This window comes from Macrobrachium nipponense, chromosome 27 (assembly GCF_015104395.2).
Source record: "Macrobrachium nipponense isolate FS-2020 chromosome 27, ASM1510439v2, whole genome shotgun sequence".
Lineage (NCBI taxonomy): Eukaryota > Metazoa > Arthropoda > Malacostraca > Decapoda > Palaemonidae > Macrobrachium > Macrobrachium nipponense.
Window position 1 is genome coordinate 26538979 of NC_087216.1, and position 18530 is coordinate 26557508.

General features: G+C 37.7%; 1 protein-coding gene across 2 annotated transcripts in view; it reads left to right on the forward strand.

Moving 5' to 3' along the window:
• The window catches only part of LOC135200961 (neuropeptide SIFamide receptor-like), a 45627-nt gene that overhangs the window by 1707 nt on the left and 25390 nt on the right, over positions 1-18530 (forward strand). The window contains exon 2 of one of the 2 annotated variants that reach the window (XM_064229733.1): positions 1-203. This exon is cut by the window's left edge and continues 322 nt beyond it. The exons of the other annotated variant lie outside the window; for it this stretch is intronic. The gene's annotated coding sequence lies outside the window, so the exon portion shown is untranslated. The remainder of the gene's footprint in view (positions 204-18530) is intronic. 2 annotated transcript variants of the gene reach the window in all.

Here is an 18530-nt window from a genome sequence, read left to right on the forward strand (position 1 = left end):
AAAGAAAGTGCATTTACGAAAAAGGACTAGATAAATGTCCTTAAGAACTGCAAGAATGAACGAAGAGGAGGAGAGACAGAGATAGATAGAGAGAGAGAGAGAAAGATAGACAGATAGAGAGAGCTAAAAATCAAGACAGGATAGAGCTCAAGAAACTTTCGCTAAGCGAGACCAACTGTGAGTATCTTCATTCGTTGAAAAAGGTAGGTTATATTATGAATTGTTGCTTTTGTAATATACGAACGATACTGCAGGACCAAAATGTATATCTTAAGACTCTCTCTCTCTCTCTCTCTCTCTGGGGATCATCGGCGATTGGGGGGACACTTCTTCTCTCTCTCTTTCTCTCTCTCTCTCTAATATTCGCTCTGATTCGTGATTTCCTCCGATGACGTAATCTTGGCCAATTCGTATTGAAATCGGTTCCTCGTTTTTTTTGCCAACAAGTTTCTCCTCGTCCAGGGTACTAAATGCTGTCTACGTATATTTTACTTTAGGGTATTTTCATTCTGAGTTCTATTAATGTGTATCTAATTATTCTAGGTATTCTTTATCTTTTTTTCGCATTTTTAACTCTCGCTTCTTCTGTTTATCTTTTTATCTATTTATTTTTCATTCCAAGTTCAACTGGTTTTTATCATTATTCTTCGTACTTTAAGCTCTTATCTTTATGTGTTTTTTTATTAACATTTTTGCCAGCGATTTTTCATTTCTCACAAATGAAAGTTGTCTGGATTCCACCGGTTTTTGTACAATTATTCTTCGTAATTCTTCTTAATTTTTCATTTATGTATTTGCCTCTAATTTCTCCTTTTTCATATAGAGATTTTCAAAAAAATTTAAAATTACTAACACATTCTCTTCGTCTTTTTATCTTTTCGTAATATCAATTTGCATTTTTTCCTATAATTTCTCCTTCTAATTTCTGAATTTTTTCATTTATTATTATTATTTTTATGCATATTAATAACCTACAATCGCTATATTTCCCAACAATCTTTTATTTGTTTACTATACTTTTCCTTTGATCTTCCGCTGCAGGTGTGTGTGTGTGTGTGTGTGTAGACTAAATAATTACGATTGAATATATTCAATATTTTTCATTAATTCTACTATCAAAGGGAGATATATGTTGACGCTGGCTCTACCGTGCGTATTATTCCTGCCGAATTATTATTATTATTATTATTATTATTATTATTATATTATTATTATTATATTATTATTATTAGTTATTATTATTATTATTATTATTATTATTATTATTATTATTATTATCTTATTATTATTATTTGTTATTATTATTATATTATTATTATTATTATTATTATTATTATTAATTATTTTAATTATTATTATCATTATTATTATTATTATTATTCAGAAGACGAAACCTGCACTCATATGGAACACGCCCACCAAAAGGGCCACTAACACGAAATTCAAGCTTTCAAGGAATATAAAGGTGTTCATCAGGAAGAAATAAGAGGAGGTAAAGGGGAATAAGAGAGAGGACACCCCACTTATTAAAAAAAATATGAGTAAATAGCAAATACATAAAAACGTATCAAAATACAGGCTTTGTACTTAGAATCGACATGACCTTACCTCCAATACGATAGCTGAGTTGCCAACACACAAACCGTGCCTATTTGATAATCAGAAATACCAAGACTTATTTTAGAAAATTCCCACACGAAAAATACGAGTGAATGTGGAGGTAAACGGTGAATTTATCGGTAATATTAACAAGGAAAATAAGACAAACGCCGAAATTGATCCGACTCTTTGAAGGGTGCATATGATTTTGGCCCTCCCCTGAATATTGCATATATTCTATTTGTGGCTCTGTTCTGTGACCTGAGCAGTGATGTGCTGTGTACCTGGGTTTATGTGCATGTATATATGTATATGTATGTATATATATATATATATATATATATATATATATAATATATATATATATATACATACACACACACACACACACACACATATATATATATATATATATATATATATATATATATATCATATATATACATATACATATATATATATGTCTATAAATATATGCATATATATATATACTATATATATATAAAATATATATATGTATATATATATATTATATAAAATGTATAATATATATATAATATATAGTATATATATATATATATAGTATACTATAATATATATATATATATATATATCTCCTGGATTGCAGACCACCTGCACCGAAGCGCTAAGGTCTGTTGCAAGGTGGTTCAGGCGTATCGTCAGCACCTCACCTAAAATAAAACCACGGACGTGATACCCCACCTTTACTCTTTAAACCGGGCTTGGGTAAGTTAAGAAGTCTTCAATTCTTACAGAAAACGGGAAGTTTTCAATTCTTATAAATAAAAAAAACGGGATGTCTTCGTCCCCCCCCCCCCCCCCAAACAGAACTCATTTCGCTCGGTAGAGAATAAATAAATCAAAGTAAAAATACGGGAACTGTTTTTTCTTCTTCTTGTTCTTCTTCCTTTCGACCCCCGAATAATAATGGCCGCCGGGCCCTCTAATTGAAGCTCTCAGGGGCTGAAAGGAAGAAATCATTTACCAATAACCACGCTGCCTGCCCCTTTTTTCTGATTATGGCTACTTCTCTTCCACCGGTTGTTTATTTATTTATTTTTTTTCTTTTCTTCCTTGGGAGGGTCTCTCTCTCTCTCTCTCTCTCTCTCCTCTCTCTCTCTCTCTCTCTCTCTCTCTCTCTGCATGTTGCATATATATATATAATATATATATATATATATATATATATATATATATATATATATATACATATACATATATATATATATATATATATATATATATATAATATATATATATATAAACTATCAATATATACCACATTATATTAAGTATATATTTATATATATAAATACACACACACACACACACACACATATATATATATAACAAAAGCCGCTAACTTATCGCAAACATGTCACGAACCGGTTGACAAGTCAACGGCTGTGACTGTAGCATACACTATAAGTTACCACTACCAAGAAGTCGCCGACTTGTGTATCCAACATGGTTGCGATGTGAATGCGATAAGTTGCCAACATGTTCATGACATCGTATATTATGTCCCACTTACAAATTATTATGTCTCAGTTTAGCGCAATTTCTCCTTCGTGAGTTCCTCTTCAGCAAACTTCTCATCATAAATCACTATTATGACTTTTTCCGTCAATGGAGGAGGTGGGGGGAGGAATTTTCCAAAAATTCTCGTCCAGATCTTTCAATTTTTCCGTCAGTTTAGACGGAGCGAAATAGATTCTTCCTTCTTTTTTTTTTTTTTTTCTTTTGACAGCATCCTCGCAGAATGGGGTACAGACACCGCAAAGTGTTTGCTGAAATACAGTACTGTATTTCCATACAGTATATTACCTTATTTACTTTTTGTACCATATTGTATTTTATTTATTTATTTCTATTTTATTAGATTTCTCATTTTTTTATTTTTTTTTTGCTATTTTTTTCCAGCAACGTCGCAGATTGGGATATAGATACCACATAGTATTTGCTGAAATACAGTACTGTATTTCCATACTGTATCATAACCTTTTTTTGCCATACTGTATTTTATTTATTTATTTGTTTATTAATCTATTTATTTTTTAGCAGTTGTGTGTGATTACCTCATCGAGGGCTTCTCATGTATTGTATTACAGTGTGGTACACATTTTAGCTAAGAAATATTTACTCGCATTAATTATGGGCGCCGCCCCCCTCCCTCTCTCTCTCTCTCTCTCTCTCTCTCTCTCTCTCTCTCTCTCTCTTCTTTATTTAGTTTCCTGTATACTAAACCTGTTTTTAGCTACGTGTCGAATCCATCATTTGAAAACACCCAGGAAAGGTTCCGCCTGACAGAGAGAGAGAGAGAGAGAGAGAGAGAGAGAGAGAGAGAGAGAGAGAGAGAGACTCTATATATATACTCCTTCAGATGACTGTCATTATTTTGACGTCGTCTGTGCCCGTTATCGACGATACGATCCCAGTGAATGTTAGGGAAATGTCCCTTTCGAATGTTGGAGACACTTCGACATTTTCGTTCTATAGAAAAAAAACTTTTTTTTTTTATACATATATAGGAATTCTGTCCATACGCTCTTGCATTTTGTGGCTGTTGGCTACGTATTCATTTGGTTTTCCTTCTGGTCAGGTTAGTGTAGCATTTGTAGTTCGTTTCATTGTAAATAATAATAATAATAATAATAATAATAATAATAATAATAATAATAATAATAATAATGATAATGGATAATAAATAATCTAATAATGGATAAAAATAAATAATTAATTATTATAAATCATTAAATTTATAATAATAATAATAATAATAATAATAATAATAATAATAATAATAATAATGGATAATAAATAATACTAATAATGGAATAATAATAATATTAATAATAATAAATTATTAAAATTTAATTAATAATAATAATAATAATAATAATAATAATAATAATAATAATAATAATAATAATAATAATAATAATAATAATAATAATAATAATAATAATAATAATGGACTTAAACCACTTGCTGACCTGTGATTTACCAGACCACCACCACATCCACTCATCAGCACAGAGAGAGAGAGAAACGGAAAAAATGAAACAAAATCTCATTTCACAGACGAATCTTTCCCCAAATGGAAGAAGGGAAAATCTGAAGAAGAATAAGAAGAACAAGAAGAAGAAGAAGAAGATAGAAGAAGCAGAAGGAGAAGAAGAAGAGAGAAAGGAAATACGGTTGAAAGAATGAAAATAATTCGAGCGAGTAAAGCTTTTGCCTCAAAAACAAAAATTCCAATCAGATTGATTTTCCGGACGTTTAGACCGAAGAATTTCTTCTTGGGTGATGTTATCTTAAATGGTTGGGGAGGAGAGAGAGAGAGAGAGAGAGAGGGGATGCAACTCAAGTAAGTTCAACTCTTGATATATATATATATATATATATATATATATATATATATATATATATATATATATATATATGTTTCTCTCTCATAATTGGGCAGCGACACTGCACTTCTGTAAAGGAGGGTTGGCTCAACGTATGTACATTATGACTATATAGTATACATGTGTAAGTATATATGTATATATGTTTTATATATATATATACATGTATATATGTGGTTTTTACATGTATATAAATGTGTATGCTGCATAATATACATATATATACATATTTATATACAATATTATATACACACATTTATATACATTTATAAACCACATATACATGTATATAAAGTATATATGCACATATATACTATATAATCATAATTATGGTGAGCCATCTATCCTTTACAGAAGTGAGGTGTCCATGCTCACTTAATGCGTGAAAGAGAGAGAGAGAAAAAAAAAACAGCCTTAAACGAACTTTGATGAGCATATGAGCAGCAAGAAAAGTTGATATTTTGGCAAATAAACAAACAAACAAATAAATAAGTAAATAAATAAATAAATATTTCAGAATGTAAGTAATGGCAGCTACGCATCCGTGTTTCCGATGTCGGTAAAATAAAATTAAAAAAATTAAGCATTACGCAACGCAATGCTATTCTCCTCTTACATACATACTTGCAGCATACATTAGGGCAACAGCAGCAGCAGCGGCTGTCAGGAACAGCAATATACAGCTCTCCCTGGAACAGAAACAGCAGCAACAGCAGCAGCAAAAAGCTCTTTGTCACCGGGGGAAAATTCCTAGCGAATCCGTAATCTGCAGACTTACCCATTAAGTCATTGGAGAGTCTAAAAAAAAAGTAAGGGGATATGAGAGAGAGAGAGAGAGAGAGAGAGAGAGAGAGAGAGAGAGAGAGAGAGAGGTCAATAATCCACCATAGTTTATGAGAGAGAGAGATCAGCACCGTCGTTTTGATAAAGGAAGTGAGAGGGAGTCCATTTTTGATAGAGGAAGTGAGAGGGGGGTCCATTTTTGATAGAGGAAGTGAGAGGGGGTCCATTTTTGATAGAGGAAGTGAGAGGGGGTCCATTTTTTATAGAGGAAGTGAGAGGGGGGTCAATTTTGATAGAGGAAGTGAGACTGGGTCCATTTTTGATAGAGGAAGTGCGATGGGGGTCCATTTTTGATAGAGGAAGTTAGAGGGAGTCCATTTGTTTTTTAGAGAGGAAAGTGAGAGGGGGTCAATTTTTTAAAAGAAGAAGTGAGAGGGAGTTCATTTTTTTTATTAGGAGGAAGTGAGGAGGGGGGTGGGGCCATTTTTGATAGAGGAAGTGAGAGGGGGGTACCATTTTCTTTTTTATATAGGAAGTGAGAGTGGGTCCATTTTTGATAGAGGAAGTGAGAGGGAGTCCATTTTTTAAAGAGGAAGTGAGAGGGGGTCAATTTTTTATAGAAGAAGTGAGAGGGGGTCCATTTTTGATACAGCAAGTGAGAGGGGGTCCATTTTTGATGGAGGAAGGGAGAGGGGGTCCATTTTTGATAAAGGAAGTGAGAGGGGGTCCATTTTCCTTTTCTATGGAGGAAGTGAGAGGGGGGTCCAATTTTGTAAAGGAAAGGAAGAGAGGGGGTCCATTTTTGATAAAGGAAGTGAGAGGGGGTTCCATTTTTGATAGAGGAAGTGAGAGGGGTTCCTATTTTGATAGAGGAAGCTATAGGGGGGTCCATTTTTGATAAGAGGAAGTGAGGGGGGTCCATTTTTGATAGAGGAAGTGAGAGGGGCTTCATACACTTTCACAGTAACTTAGAAAAGTGAGAGAGAGAGATTAAATTTAGTAATGTGTAGAATATCACAAAAATTTAATAAATTGTAAGACATCAAGACTTTCTCAATTTTGATAAATTGATAAATAATAATAATAATAATAATAATAATAATAATAATAATAAAGATATAAATGATTTTGTCACATTCACTCTTCCCAAGGTATCCTATACTCAAATTTCATGCAAATCTGTTCATCCATTCTTGAGTCATTCTATAACACATGGGGTATTCCATACCCTCATTTTATCAAAATCCGCTCATCCATTCCTGATTAATTTTAAAATCCCCGAGGTACCCTATACCCAAATTTCATCTAAATCCACTCATCCATTCCTGAGGTATCCTCCTACGGTTCTCGAGGTATTATGCACTCACATCTCATCTAAATCCGTCCACCGGTTCCCGAGTTATCTCAAATTTCCTTTCCTCCCACGACCCATCTGTTGACGCCAATATTGGCAATCGGTGGTCAAGAGAAAAAAAAGTCACGTGATCTGTCAGTGGCAAGTTCCTGTACTGCCTGATTGGTCCGAGGAGGAGGAGGAAGAAGAGGAGGAGGAGGACTTATCAGGCAAAATGCCAAGAAGGAAATGAGGGTGGACGGGGGCAGATGCAAATTCTTATTTCGTAGTTGCAATCTATTTCCTCTGTCACGTGGGTTTCTGCGTCTGACCTTGGCTTTAGCTTGCTAAAACGGTCAATATTCTTGGTTTTATTATTGTAGAAATGGTCTGTCTTTTTGGGTTTAACTGTTGAAAAATTTTCGTCTTTTTAGGTTTAATTGTTGCAAAAAAATTGTCTACAGTCTTGGTATATTCTAGCAAAAATTTACTATATTCTCGATTTCATTCCTGGATTAAGTCAATTACGGCAATTCGAACACATTCTGTCAGTTCGGATTCCTACGTCTGGCCTAGGCTTTAGCTTGCTAAAATGGCATATATTCTATGTTTATTCTGGTTTTACACCTGGATCAAGTTAACTCCAACATTTTCGAACACAATCTGTCTTCCGAGTACCCCTATGTCTGGCCAGGACCCGACTTAGCAAAAATGCTCTATAGTCTCTGTTTTATTCTTGGATTAAGTTAATCTCAACAGTTTCGAACACCTGTTTACATTTTTACACGACGAAAATTGAATGCTGATTTGGACAACACTACTACTACTACTACTGCATATATTCTGAAATTAAGTAAACACAAACCTGTATTGAACTACAGTTTATATTACAGGTAATGATAATTTTTTCTTAATCTCCTGTAAAATACAGTTACTTTGATGAATCAATAAATCACATTCAGTAGACTTTTAAAAGTTAAGACTGAAATATTTACAACTGATTAATTTAAGACGCAATTCGAGTTCATCCAGAAACTTAACCACTTCTAAAGAAAATTATATAATCACCATTTTTAGACATTCCGTACTTTCTGAAAAAGAAAACCGCACTTTCTCTTGGCGATAGTGAAAGTATTTAGCCGAAAATCGAGTCAAGAAAGTAAAATGAAAACGCAAATGTATTTGATTTAGAAGCCAACTTTCAATTTCGCTAGAGCTGTTCTGTGGTTGGGGTGAATAAATAGATTGATTCTCGTCGAAAACAAGACGCCCACACTCTCTCTCTCTCTCTCTCTCTCAAATTGCCACATGCTATCTTTCTCTCTCATATTGCTCCTTGCTATCTCTCTCTCTTAAATTGCTACGTGCTCTCTCTCTCTCTCTCTCTCTCTCTCTCTCTCTCAAATTACTACGTGCTTTCTCTCTCTCTCTCTCTCTCGATTGAACTGCTACTTGACATGCTCGCTCTCTCTCTCTCTCTCTCTCTCTCTCTCTCTCTCTCTCTCTCGTTGCACACATCAGCGAATACCCAACAAAAAATAAAAATATTATTAAAACAGAAGCGTGCAACTACACCTCTCTCTCTCTCTCTCTCTCTCTCTCTCTCTCTCTCTCTCTCTCTCTCTCTCTCTCTCCTTGCAAACAAGTAAGAGATGAGCATTCGATTATATCTACAAATCAAGTTACAGTAATTGAATCACGAGGGGCGAGAGAGGGGGGGGGGGTTTGAAGGCGGGAGGGGGGTTGAAGTGGGGGGGGAGGGGGTAGTGGCAGCCTCAAAAACCCAATTTCAGAGGGGAATGCGCGCCGAAGAAATACGGGTTTCAAAAAATTAATTAATTATTAAAATAAAAAAAAAAAATAAAAAAAAATAAAAAACGAAACGGAGGTGGAACAAAATATAAATAGAATTTTGGCCACAGGTCAAGCGCAGGGACATATGAGGTCATTCAGCGCTGAAGGGAAAAAACTGAGAGTAGGCAGGTTTGAAAGGTGTAACAGGAGGCAAACATTTCGACGGAAGGACGCGAAAATGAAAGGAGGTATAGTAAAAGGAGCTACGGGCCGAATGAACGCTGCAAAGAACCTTAGGTAATGTTTACAGAAGAGTTCGTAATAAAATACACACACAAAAACACACGCACGAGTTGTAAATAAAAGTTATTATTCAAAATACGCGCGAGTTTTAAATGTATACACCCGCAAACAGACAATTGGTTATAAACCTAACCTTACCGAGAACAGTTTGATATTTAGAGAAATTGTTGCAGGTAAAACACACACAAAAACACAGAGCAGCTATAAATCAAATGATACACACAATCATTTGCAAACCTAACTTTACTGAGCTCGAAGTAACTGGTAAATGAGTGAGTTGTTATTAAAAACACACAGACACACGCGATAACTGTAAATAAAACACACATTTATTTGTAAACATAACTTGACTAATTGGGAAATTGGTAAATGAGTGAGTTGTTATAAAAAAACACACAGACACACACACACACACACACAAGAGTTATAGCTGAAAAACACACACACACACGTTTGGTTGTAAACCTGATCATAAAAGTTGTTAGAGAAAACACAACAAAAGAGCAAAAAAAAATTAAACATAAAAAAATAACAATTAATTACACATGAAATATAATTATTGGATATTTGTTCTTGAGGTCTGACCTCTCTCTCTCTCTCTCTCTCTCTCTCTCTCTCTCTCTCTCTCTCTCTCTCTCTCTCTCACTAAAAAAAATGTGAGAGATAATTCAAAAATTAATAATAATTTCAGACGCAAGAAATATGATCATTCTGGGATTATTGGCCTTAAAGTCTGACGCCTCTCTCTCTCTCTCTCTCTCTCTCTCTCTCTCTCTCTCTCTCTCTCTCTCTCTCTCCAGAGATCAAGGAGGCAGCGAGAAGGAGAGACGGCATATAATCACGGGTATAAATTGATTCCAGCCACCTTCGGATGGAAATTGAAGTAATTCCATTTGTTAATAAGTTTCCACGCCTGTTTACCAGCGGTTGGAGGAGAGAGAGAGAGAGAGAGAGAGAGAGAGAGAGAGAGAGAGAGAGAGAGAGAGAGAGAGAGAGAGAATTTATGATACTATTCTTTTTATCATATACTGGTGACAATTGCAGACTAGGGAAATTCTCTCTCTCTCTCTCTCTCTCTCTCTCTCTCTCTCTCTCTCTCTCTCTCTCTCTCTCTCTCTTTCGCTATATCAGACACTAAATAGACAGGAAACTCTCTCTCTCTCTCTCTATCAGACACTATAGGCAGGAACCTCCTAGTTTCTCTCTCTCTCTCTCTCTCTCTTTCGCTATATCAGACACTATAGGCAGGAGCCTCTTAGTCTCTCTCTCTCTCTCTATCTCTCTTTGCGCACACACCACATAAACTCATACCAGACACTATAGACAGGAACCTCTTAATATTCTCTCTCTCTCTCTCTCTCTCTCTCTCTCACAGCAGCAGACGACTGCTGCTTGTTATGCCATCAGCCGCTATCAGCGTTTTCGCAAACGTCAGCGCCGGCAGCAGCAGCAGCAGCGGAGAGGTGAGGGGCTTAATAGCCTGTTAGACGTTTCAATTTCCCCCTGAGTGATGGTTGCAGGCCTAAGAACCATGTTTCAGAGAATAAATAAATACTCGGAAATATTCTCACACAAATTGCACATTCTGGACGGTTGAATTTTTCCACGTATGACGTCTTAGAATTTTTTTTTTTTTTACTTTTTAATTATGATTGTGAAATGAATTTTGAAATTAATTGGACAAGTTTTAAATATAACGTTTCAGAATTTAGGTCTTTTTTGTTACTTTTTAATTATAATTGTGAAAGGAATTTTGAAATTAATTAGACAAGTGTTAAATATGACGTCTTAAAATTTGGGTCTTTTTTTATTCTTTAATTATAATTGTAAAAGGAATTTTGAAAGTAATTGGACAAGTTTTAATGATAAATTTTAACAATTAATTCTTAAGTCATACGGCTTGTACGAAAGTCTAAAATATGTGGTCGAAATATTTTTTATTTATTTATTTATTTTTACACAAGTACGTGCATTCTTAAGATATATTTTACATTTATTTATTTGAGAGAGAGAGAGAGAGAGAGAGAGAGAGAGAGAGAGAGAGAGAGAGAGAGAGAGAGAGGTAGGTTCCTGACTATAGTGTCTTATATGAGTTCATGTGGTGTGGCAGAGAGAGAGAGAGAGAGAGAGAGAGAAGAGAGAGAGAGAGAGGGAGAGAGACGTAATGCAATCCAATCGATTTTTTTTTCTACGAAGAACATTACGCAACCTTCAAAAATAGCCCCTAGGCAAGAACCCCCACCTCCCCCGCCACCCCTCCCCCCCTCTCTCTCTCTCATCGATTAAATTCATTATCTATAAGAGCTTCTCGATAAATGTAGGACGAGACCAAACGGCCTCCAGATTGCGCACTTGTGAGCTCACTTTTCTCCAATTGTAAAGTTTAAGTGGATTTGGGTCGATAAATTCCAAGAGATTTTAATGTTTTCTATTCACCTTTATTATTATTATTATTATTATTATTATTATTATTATTATTATTTATTATTATTACTTATAAATACTAGTATTATTACTGTTATTACCAATATTATCAGTATTATAAAAAAATTATTGTTATTATTATTGTTTTGTTTGTATGGGGTTTTTACGTTGCATGGGAACCAGTGGTTATTCAGCAACGGGACCAACGGCTTTACGTGGACTTTCCGAACCACGTCGAGAGTGAACTTCTATCACCAGAAATATACATCTCTCACTCCTCAATGGAATGGCCGAATCGAACTCGCGACCACCGAGGTGGACGCCAACACCATACCAACCACGCCACCGAGGCGCTGTTGTTATTATTATTATATTTTTTTTTTTTTCTTGCTCTATCACAGTCCTCCAATTCGACTGGGTGGTATTTATAGTGTGGGGTTCCGGGTTGCATCCTGCCTCCTTAGGAGTCCATCACTTTTCTTACTATTATTATTATTATTATTATTATTATTATTATTATTATTATTATTATTATTATTATTATTATTGAATTTCATAACTGATCCTAACCAAGCTGAACATTAATGATTTTTTTCTGTTTTTTTTCAATTTAAGTAAATTTTAATTCTTAATTTATTTATTTATATTTTTGGCGGACTTTCTACTACACATAAATATTCCTCTTCTTTGGTATAAGCATGTAGGTGACATGTAGTTCAATAATAATAATAATAATAATAATAATAATAATAATAATAATAATAATAATAATATTAATAATAATATGTGGTGCCGTGCCAGAGTGGGTTAGGTCGTCAATGGACTGGTTAAGCAACATTGGGGCTGGTCAGTCGTTGGATGGGTGACCGCTCTCCTCGGCGTTGATTCCTTGGGAAAGGATCTTCACCAAAATTTCCTCAGTCTACTCAGCTGTAAATGAGTACCTATCCCTGATGGGGTAGGGTCCAGCTATGGGTTAAATAGCAAAACTCAGCAATGACGGAAAGAAATGAAGGAATAAACGACAGCCAGGTATTCAACCCAATTGAAGGGGAAGACGGTCAGGTACTTGGAGGTCGTCATCCAGCAACTGACCACCACAACGGCAGTAACCAACAGGCTGAGATTGGAGCTACAGAAGCAAACCAGAGGAAGAAATGGACAAGAGAAGAAAATAAGGAAATATGGAGAATTACAAGAAGACGAACTGAGTGACGATGCCACAGAAGACGACAGGGATGATGAGGTATCAAACAACGACACACGAAGAAACACCGACGAAGTAACAGAGAGGACGGAATGGGTAGAAAAGATTAGACAATGGATGGAGTCAGATACAGAGAGAACAAAGATCCCCTCCAAGAAATTAAGGGAGAAAACAAGTGAGGTCAATGAAATAATGAAAATAATACACACCACCAGTATCACAGAAACAAATAACTTGGCACATGCAGGAGCAAGATTAGTAACAGAACTGATGGGGATACGAACACCAACACCACAAACACAACCAACCCAACAGAAACCAAAACAGCAACCTCCTTGGAAAAGGCGCCTGGAAAAGCAAATCATGGTGATGAGATCAGCCTTGAGTAAACTGAAAGAGAGGGCAGAAAAAAGGCTAAGAAGCAAGAAAACAAGGGAGGAACTCAAAGAGAAATACAAAGTACAAGAGAGGGGACTAAGCACATAAGATCCAACGGTATATAACAGGAAAGGGATACCAACAGAACAAACTATTCGGAACCAACCAGAAAAGACTATACAACCAACTAAGAGGGGAAGACAACCACCAAGAAATTCCTGAAGCCGAACCAAGTAAGAGACTCTGGGAAAACATGGAACAATCCAGTATCGCACAACAAACATGCAACATGGCTCCAGGAAGTCAAGGAAGAAGAAACCGGGAGAATAAAACAAAGATTCACAGATATCACGACAGACGCAGTCAGACACCAGCTAAAGAAAATGCCAAACTGGAAAACCCCAGGTCCCGATGAAGTCCATGGATACTTGCTCAAAAATTTCAAGGCCCTACACCCACGAATAGAAGAACAACTCCAGGATTGTATCTCAAATCACCATGCACCCAAATGGATGACCACAGGAAGAACATCCTTAGTACAAAAAGACAAGAGCACGGGAAATATAGCTAGTAACTACCTGGAGGAGACAAACACCATCCCCCACCAACAGAAAGGATGCAGAAGAAAGTGTAGGGGCACAAAAGACCAGCTCCTGATAGACAAAATGGTAATGAAGAACAACAGTAGGAGAAGGAAAACCAACCTAAGCATGGCATGGATTGACTATAAGAAAGCCTTCGACATGATACCACACACATGGCTAATAGAATGCCTGAAAATACCATCAGCTTCCTAAAAAATACAATGCGCAACTAGAATACAATACTTACAAGCTCTGGAATAAGACTATCAGAAGAGGGATCTTCCAGGGCGACTCACTGTCCCCACTACTCTTCGTAGTAGCCATGATTCCCATAACAAAAGTACTGCAGAAGATGGACCGGGTACCAACTCAAGAAAATAGACAATAGAATTAACTATCTGATGTTCATGGACGACATCAAGCGGTATGGTAAGAGCATCAAGGAAATAGATACCCTAATCCAGACTGTAGGGATTGTTATCTGGGGATATCAGGATGGAGTTTGGGATAGAGAAATGTGCCTTACTAACAGACATGAGCAACATCAAACACATAGATGAGACGGGATACAAATCCCTAGGAATAATGGAACGAGGGGATATAAAACACCAAGAGATGAAGGACACGATCAGGAAACAATATATGCAAAGACTCAAGGCGATACTCAATTCAAAACTAAACGCCGGAAATATGATAAAAGCTATAAACACATGGGCAGTGCCAGTAATCAGAAACAGCACAGGAATAGTGGAACGGACGAAGGCAGAACTTCGCAGCATAGACCAGAAAACCAGGAAACATATGACAATACACAAAGCACTACACCCAAGAGCAAATACGGGCAGACTATACATAACACGAAAGGAAGGGGGGAGAGGACTACTAAGTATAGAGGACTGCGTCAACACCGAGAACTGAGCACTGGGGCAATATCTGAAAAACAGTGAAGACGAGTGGCCCAAGAGTGCATGGGAAGAAGGACTGATAAAAGTAGACGAAGACCCAGAAATATACAGAGACAGGAGAATGACAAACAGTACAGAGGAATGGCACAACAAACCAATGCACGGACAATACATGAGACAGACTAAAGAACTAGCCAGCGATGACACATGGCAATGGCTACAGAGGGTAGAGCTCAAGAAGGAAACTGAAGGAATGATAACAGCAGCACAAGATCAGGCCCTAAGAACCAGGTATGTTCAAAGAACAATAGATGGAAATAACATCTCTCCTATATGTAGGAAGTGCAATACGAAAAATGAAACCATAAACCACATAGCAAGCGAATGTCCAGCACTTGCACAGAACCAGTACAAAAAGAGGCATGATTCAGTGGCAAAAGCCCTCCACTGGAGCCTGTGCAAGAAACATCAGCTACCTTGCAATAATAAGTGGTACGAGCACCAACCTGAAGGAGTGATAGAAAACGATCAGGCAAAGATCCCCTGGGACTATGGTATCAGAACAGATAGGGGGATACGTGCAAATAGACCAAACGTGACGTTGATTGACAAAATCAAGAAGAAAGTATCACTCATTGATGTCGCAATACCATGGGACACCAGAGTTGAAGAGAAAGAGAGGGAAACAATGGACAAGTATCAAGACCTAAAAATAGAAATAAGAAGGATATGGGATATGTCAGTGGAAATCGTACCCATAATCATAGGAGAACTAGGCACGATCCCAAGATCCCTGAAAAGGAATCTAGAAAAACTAGAGGCTGAAGTAGCTCCAGGATTCATGCGGAAGTGTGTGATCCTAGAAACGGCGCACAGAGTAAGAAAAGTAATAGACTCCTAAGGAGGCAGGATGCAACCCGGAACCCCACACTATAAATACCACCCAGTCGAATTGGACGACTGTGATAGAGCAAAAAAAAAATATATATTAATAAAAAAATAAAATAATAATAATAATATACTTCCCTATCACAAAAAACAGATTTAATGTTCAATATTTCATTTTAAATACAAAATACAGTCTCAGCAATTCATTTTCCATCTTGAATTTCGATCAGACTCTCTCTCTCTCTCTCCTCTCTCTCTCTCTCTCTCTCTCTCTCTCTCAACATCACATGAACTATCTGTTACTATAGACAGAGGCCTCCTCTCTCTCTCTCTCTCTCCCAAGGTAAACTAACTTTGCATCTCACAATAACCCACCATCACCCAGACCTGTTATCTCCCAATACATCTATACTCTTGGGCCTGTTCTGACACCTGAAGCATATCAAAAACGAGGACCTGCTTCCTACGGCATCCACGAGTATATGGGTCACCCAAACCCTCCCCCCTCCCCTACTGCACCCCTCCAAAACACCCCCGAATTGAGAGAAAGGGCGGGCGGCCGGGTGGTTGGGTAGTTAGCGCGCGAGTCAGGGCAACGTAGAAAAAAAAGGTAACCGTATGTCACTTATCTTAAACAACGTGCCACTCATGGGAAAGCCTTCTCTCTCTCTCTCTCTCTCTCTCTCTCTCTCTCTCTCTCTGAAGAAGTAGACACATGCGATCTTTATCTCTCATTCCGATTTTATGCTTTCATTAAGTTTCATTGTCGGTTCGGTGGGATGTCAACAAACGTCCCGTTTTCTTTTTCCTCCCCCTCCTCTCTTATCTTTTTCCGTTTTCTTCCTCGAGGGGGAACCACTCAAGGTTGCATCGACGCGCCAGAAGCAGCCAGAAGCAGCGAGCGAGCGAGCGAGCGAGCGAGCAAACGCCGTGTAGCACCGCTTTTCGTATACGTAACACTTAGTTTTCCCCAGTGATGGAACTCATTACAGCTCGATCAAGATGAAGGAGGAGGAGGAGTAGAGAAGACTTCGTTTTCCTAGGTGGCGCCCCCGCCCCCTTTTTATTCAGTTACGTCATTCGAGGACTGAAGGGTCCTGCCAACGACCGTGAAACATTTTCTCGGCGTTAGACGTTCGCCGAGGCGTTATTGTGACAGCCGTTCGAAAAAGGGGCGTTTCTTTAGATTGCCTCAGTGTCTCTGTACTGCTGCACCCGAGGTCTGACAGGTACTTGACCGTCCTTCCTTTATTCTAGATGCACGTTTCCTTTTCAACGCCCCCATATAATTGCAAGTCATCGCGGGTGATATGCACATAATTGCGTGTCTGAAAGTACTTGCCCATACGCGTGCTGATAAAACACGAGCGTTTTATCAAAGGACGCGTCGTCCCTCAGACGACTTTGGCTGTCAGCTATTTTAAGTGCGAGTCCTTTAGGACAATTCTGTAGAGCTGCACAAGCATTCATAAATTATACATATGTTATATATAACATTTAACAAACCGCAGAAGTAACTCCCTCTCGAACCTAACCACCATTCCCCTTCCCAATGCCCCTACCACCATCTCCCACCCCCGCCTCCCCAAGGCCCCGCTGGAGTTGCCTGCCGTATGAAGGTATTCATGACAAGGGAGCTTGAGAAACGTGAATGACATCCCATTTAGGTGGAGAGATGAAAACGCCCGGGGTGGGAACACTGCCTGAATGACAGCAGCAAGGACGGGAGAACTCGGAAATGCAAACCTCGACGTGAAAGAAAAAAAAAATGATTCGTAGAAGGGTGTCAGCGTTAGACACGGGGCCTTGCAACTGCGTACAAGGAGTTCCTCAGGGTATTCCAGCGATGGGACACCACCACAGCAGCTGCTATGCGTCCCCCGTTTTGTTGCCTTTGAAAGAATTCCGCAGACGGGGAACCAATGCAGCAGTTGACGTCTTTAGCCATCGAATTCTCACGTCGTCAAGTCGAAAAGTTGGGGGTTCGATTGAAGTCAGCTGTCAAGAATCCAGGAATCATTCGCTCGCTCTTTCTCTCCCTCGTTCCAGGAAGCTCTTCCCTCAATGCTGACAATTTTGGCGCCAGTTTAACTTTTCGAACCTGAGGACACAGAGTGATACAGTTCCGCTTTTAGATCCTGGTACTTCATCTTTCTTTAATTTTTTTTTTATCTTTTTTTGTTGTTGTCCAACCACTCCAACTACCTCCCACTTTTCCCCGTTTCAAGAGTTGAATGGCTGAAAGTAGCCCCACCCCACACCCCAAGTCCTTGGCTTGACAAGTCTAAATTTTAGCCTGAATTTCATCAAATCAAAATCTTTGCTTTTTAAGGTACGAAGGTATGGCGCGTACTGAGAAACTGAGAAATGTTAGGATGCACAATACTGCACAGCAGGTCATGACACCAAAAAGGCGAAGTCATTGGTGTTGCAGCTAAATAAGAATATGGGGAAAAAGTAGATATTGCAATGGGCAAAGCTTGTAGATACACCGGACGCTTCAGTCAATGTGTGCTAAAAATGTAATGTCCACAGAGAGCCTTCATCAATCCCTTACTGTCAACATCAAAACTGTCATGCATAAAAGCGAATCGAGTCTGGCTAATTAAATAGAAATACATGCATAGAAAACGTTCGGTTAATCCGCAAAGTATGGATCTCACCTTGAAGACATTTCACAATGTTTTTGTAAAGCGTTGGCCACCTAAGAGTCAAGCAGTTCTACCGAATAGGACCTCACAGTCAGAGACAATTCGAACCAATATGTTTTGTTTTGTGATTTGTTTGGGCGGGTAGCGACCAGATGAGAGAGAGAGAGAGAGAGAGAGAGAGAGAGAGAGAGAGAGAGAGAGAGAGAGAGAAATCTGTCAGATGTTAGACACACCATTCAGTCAGCTG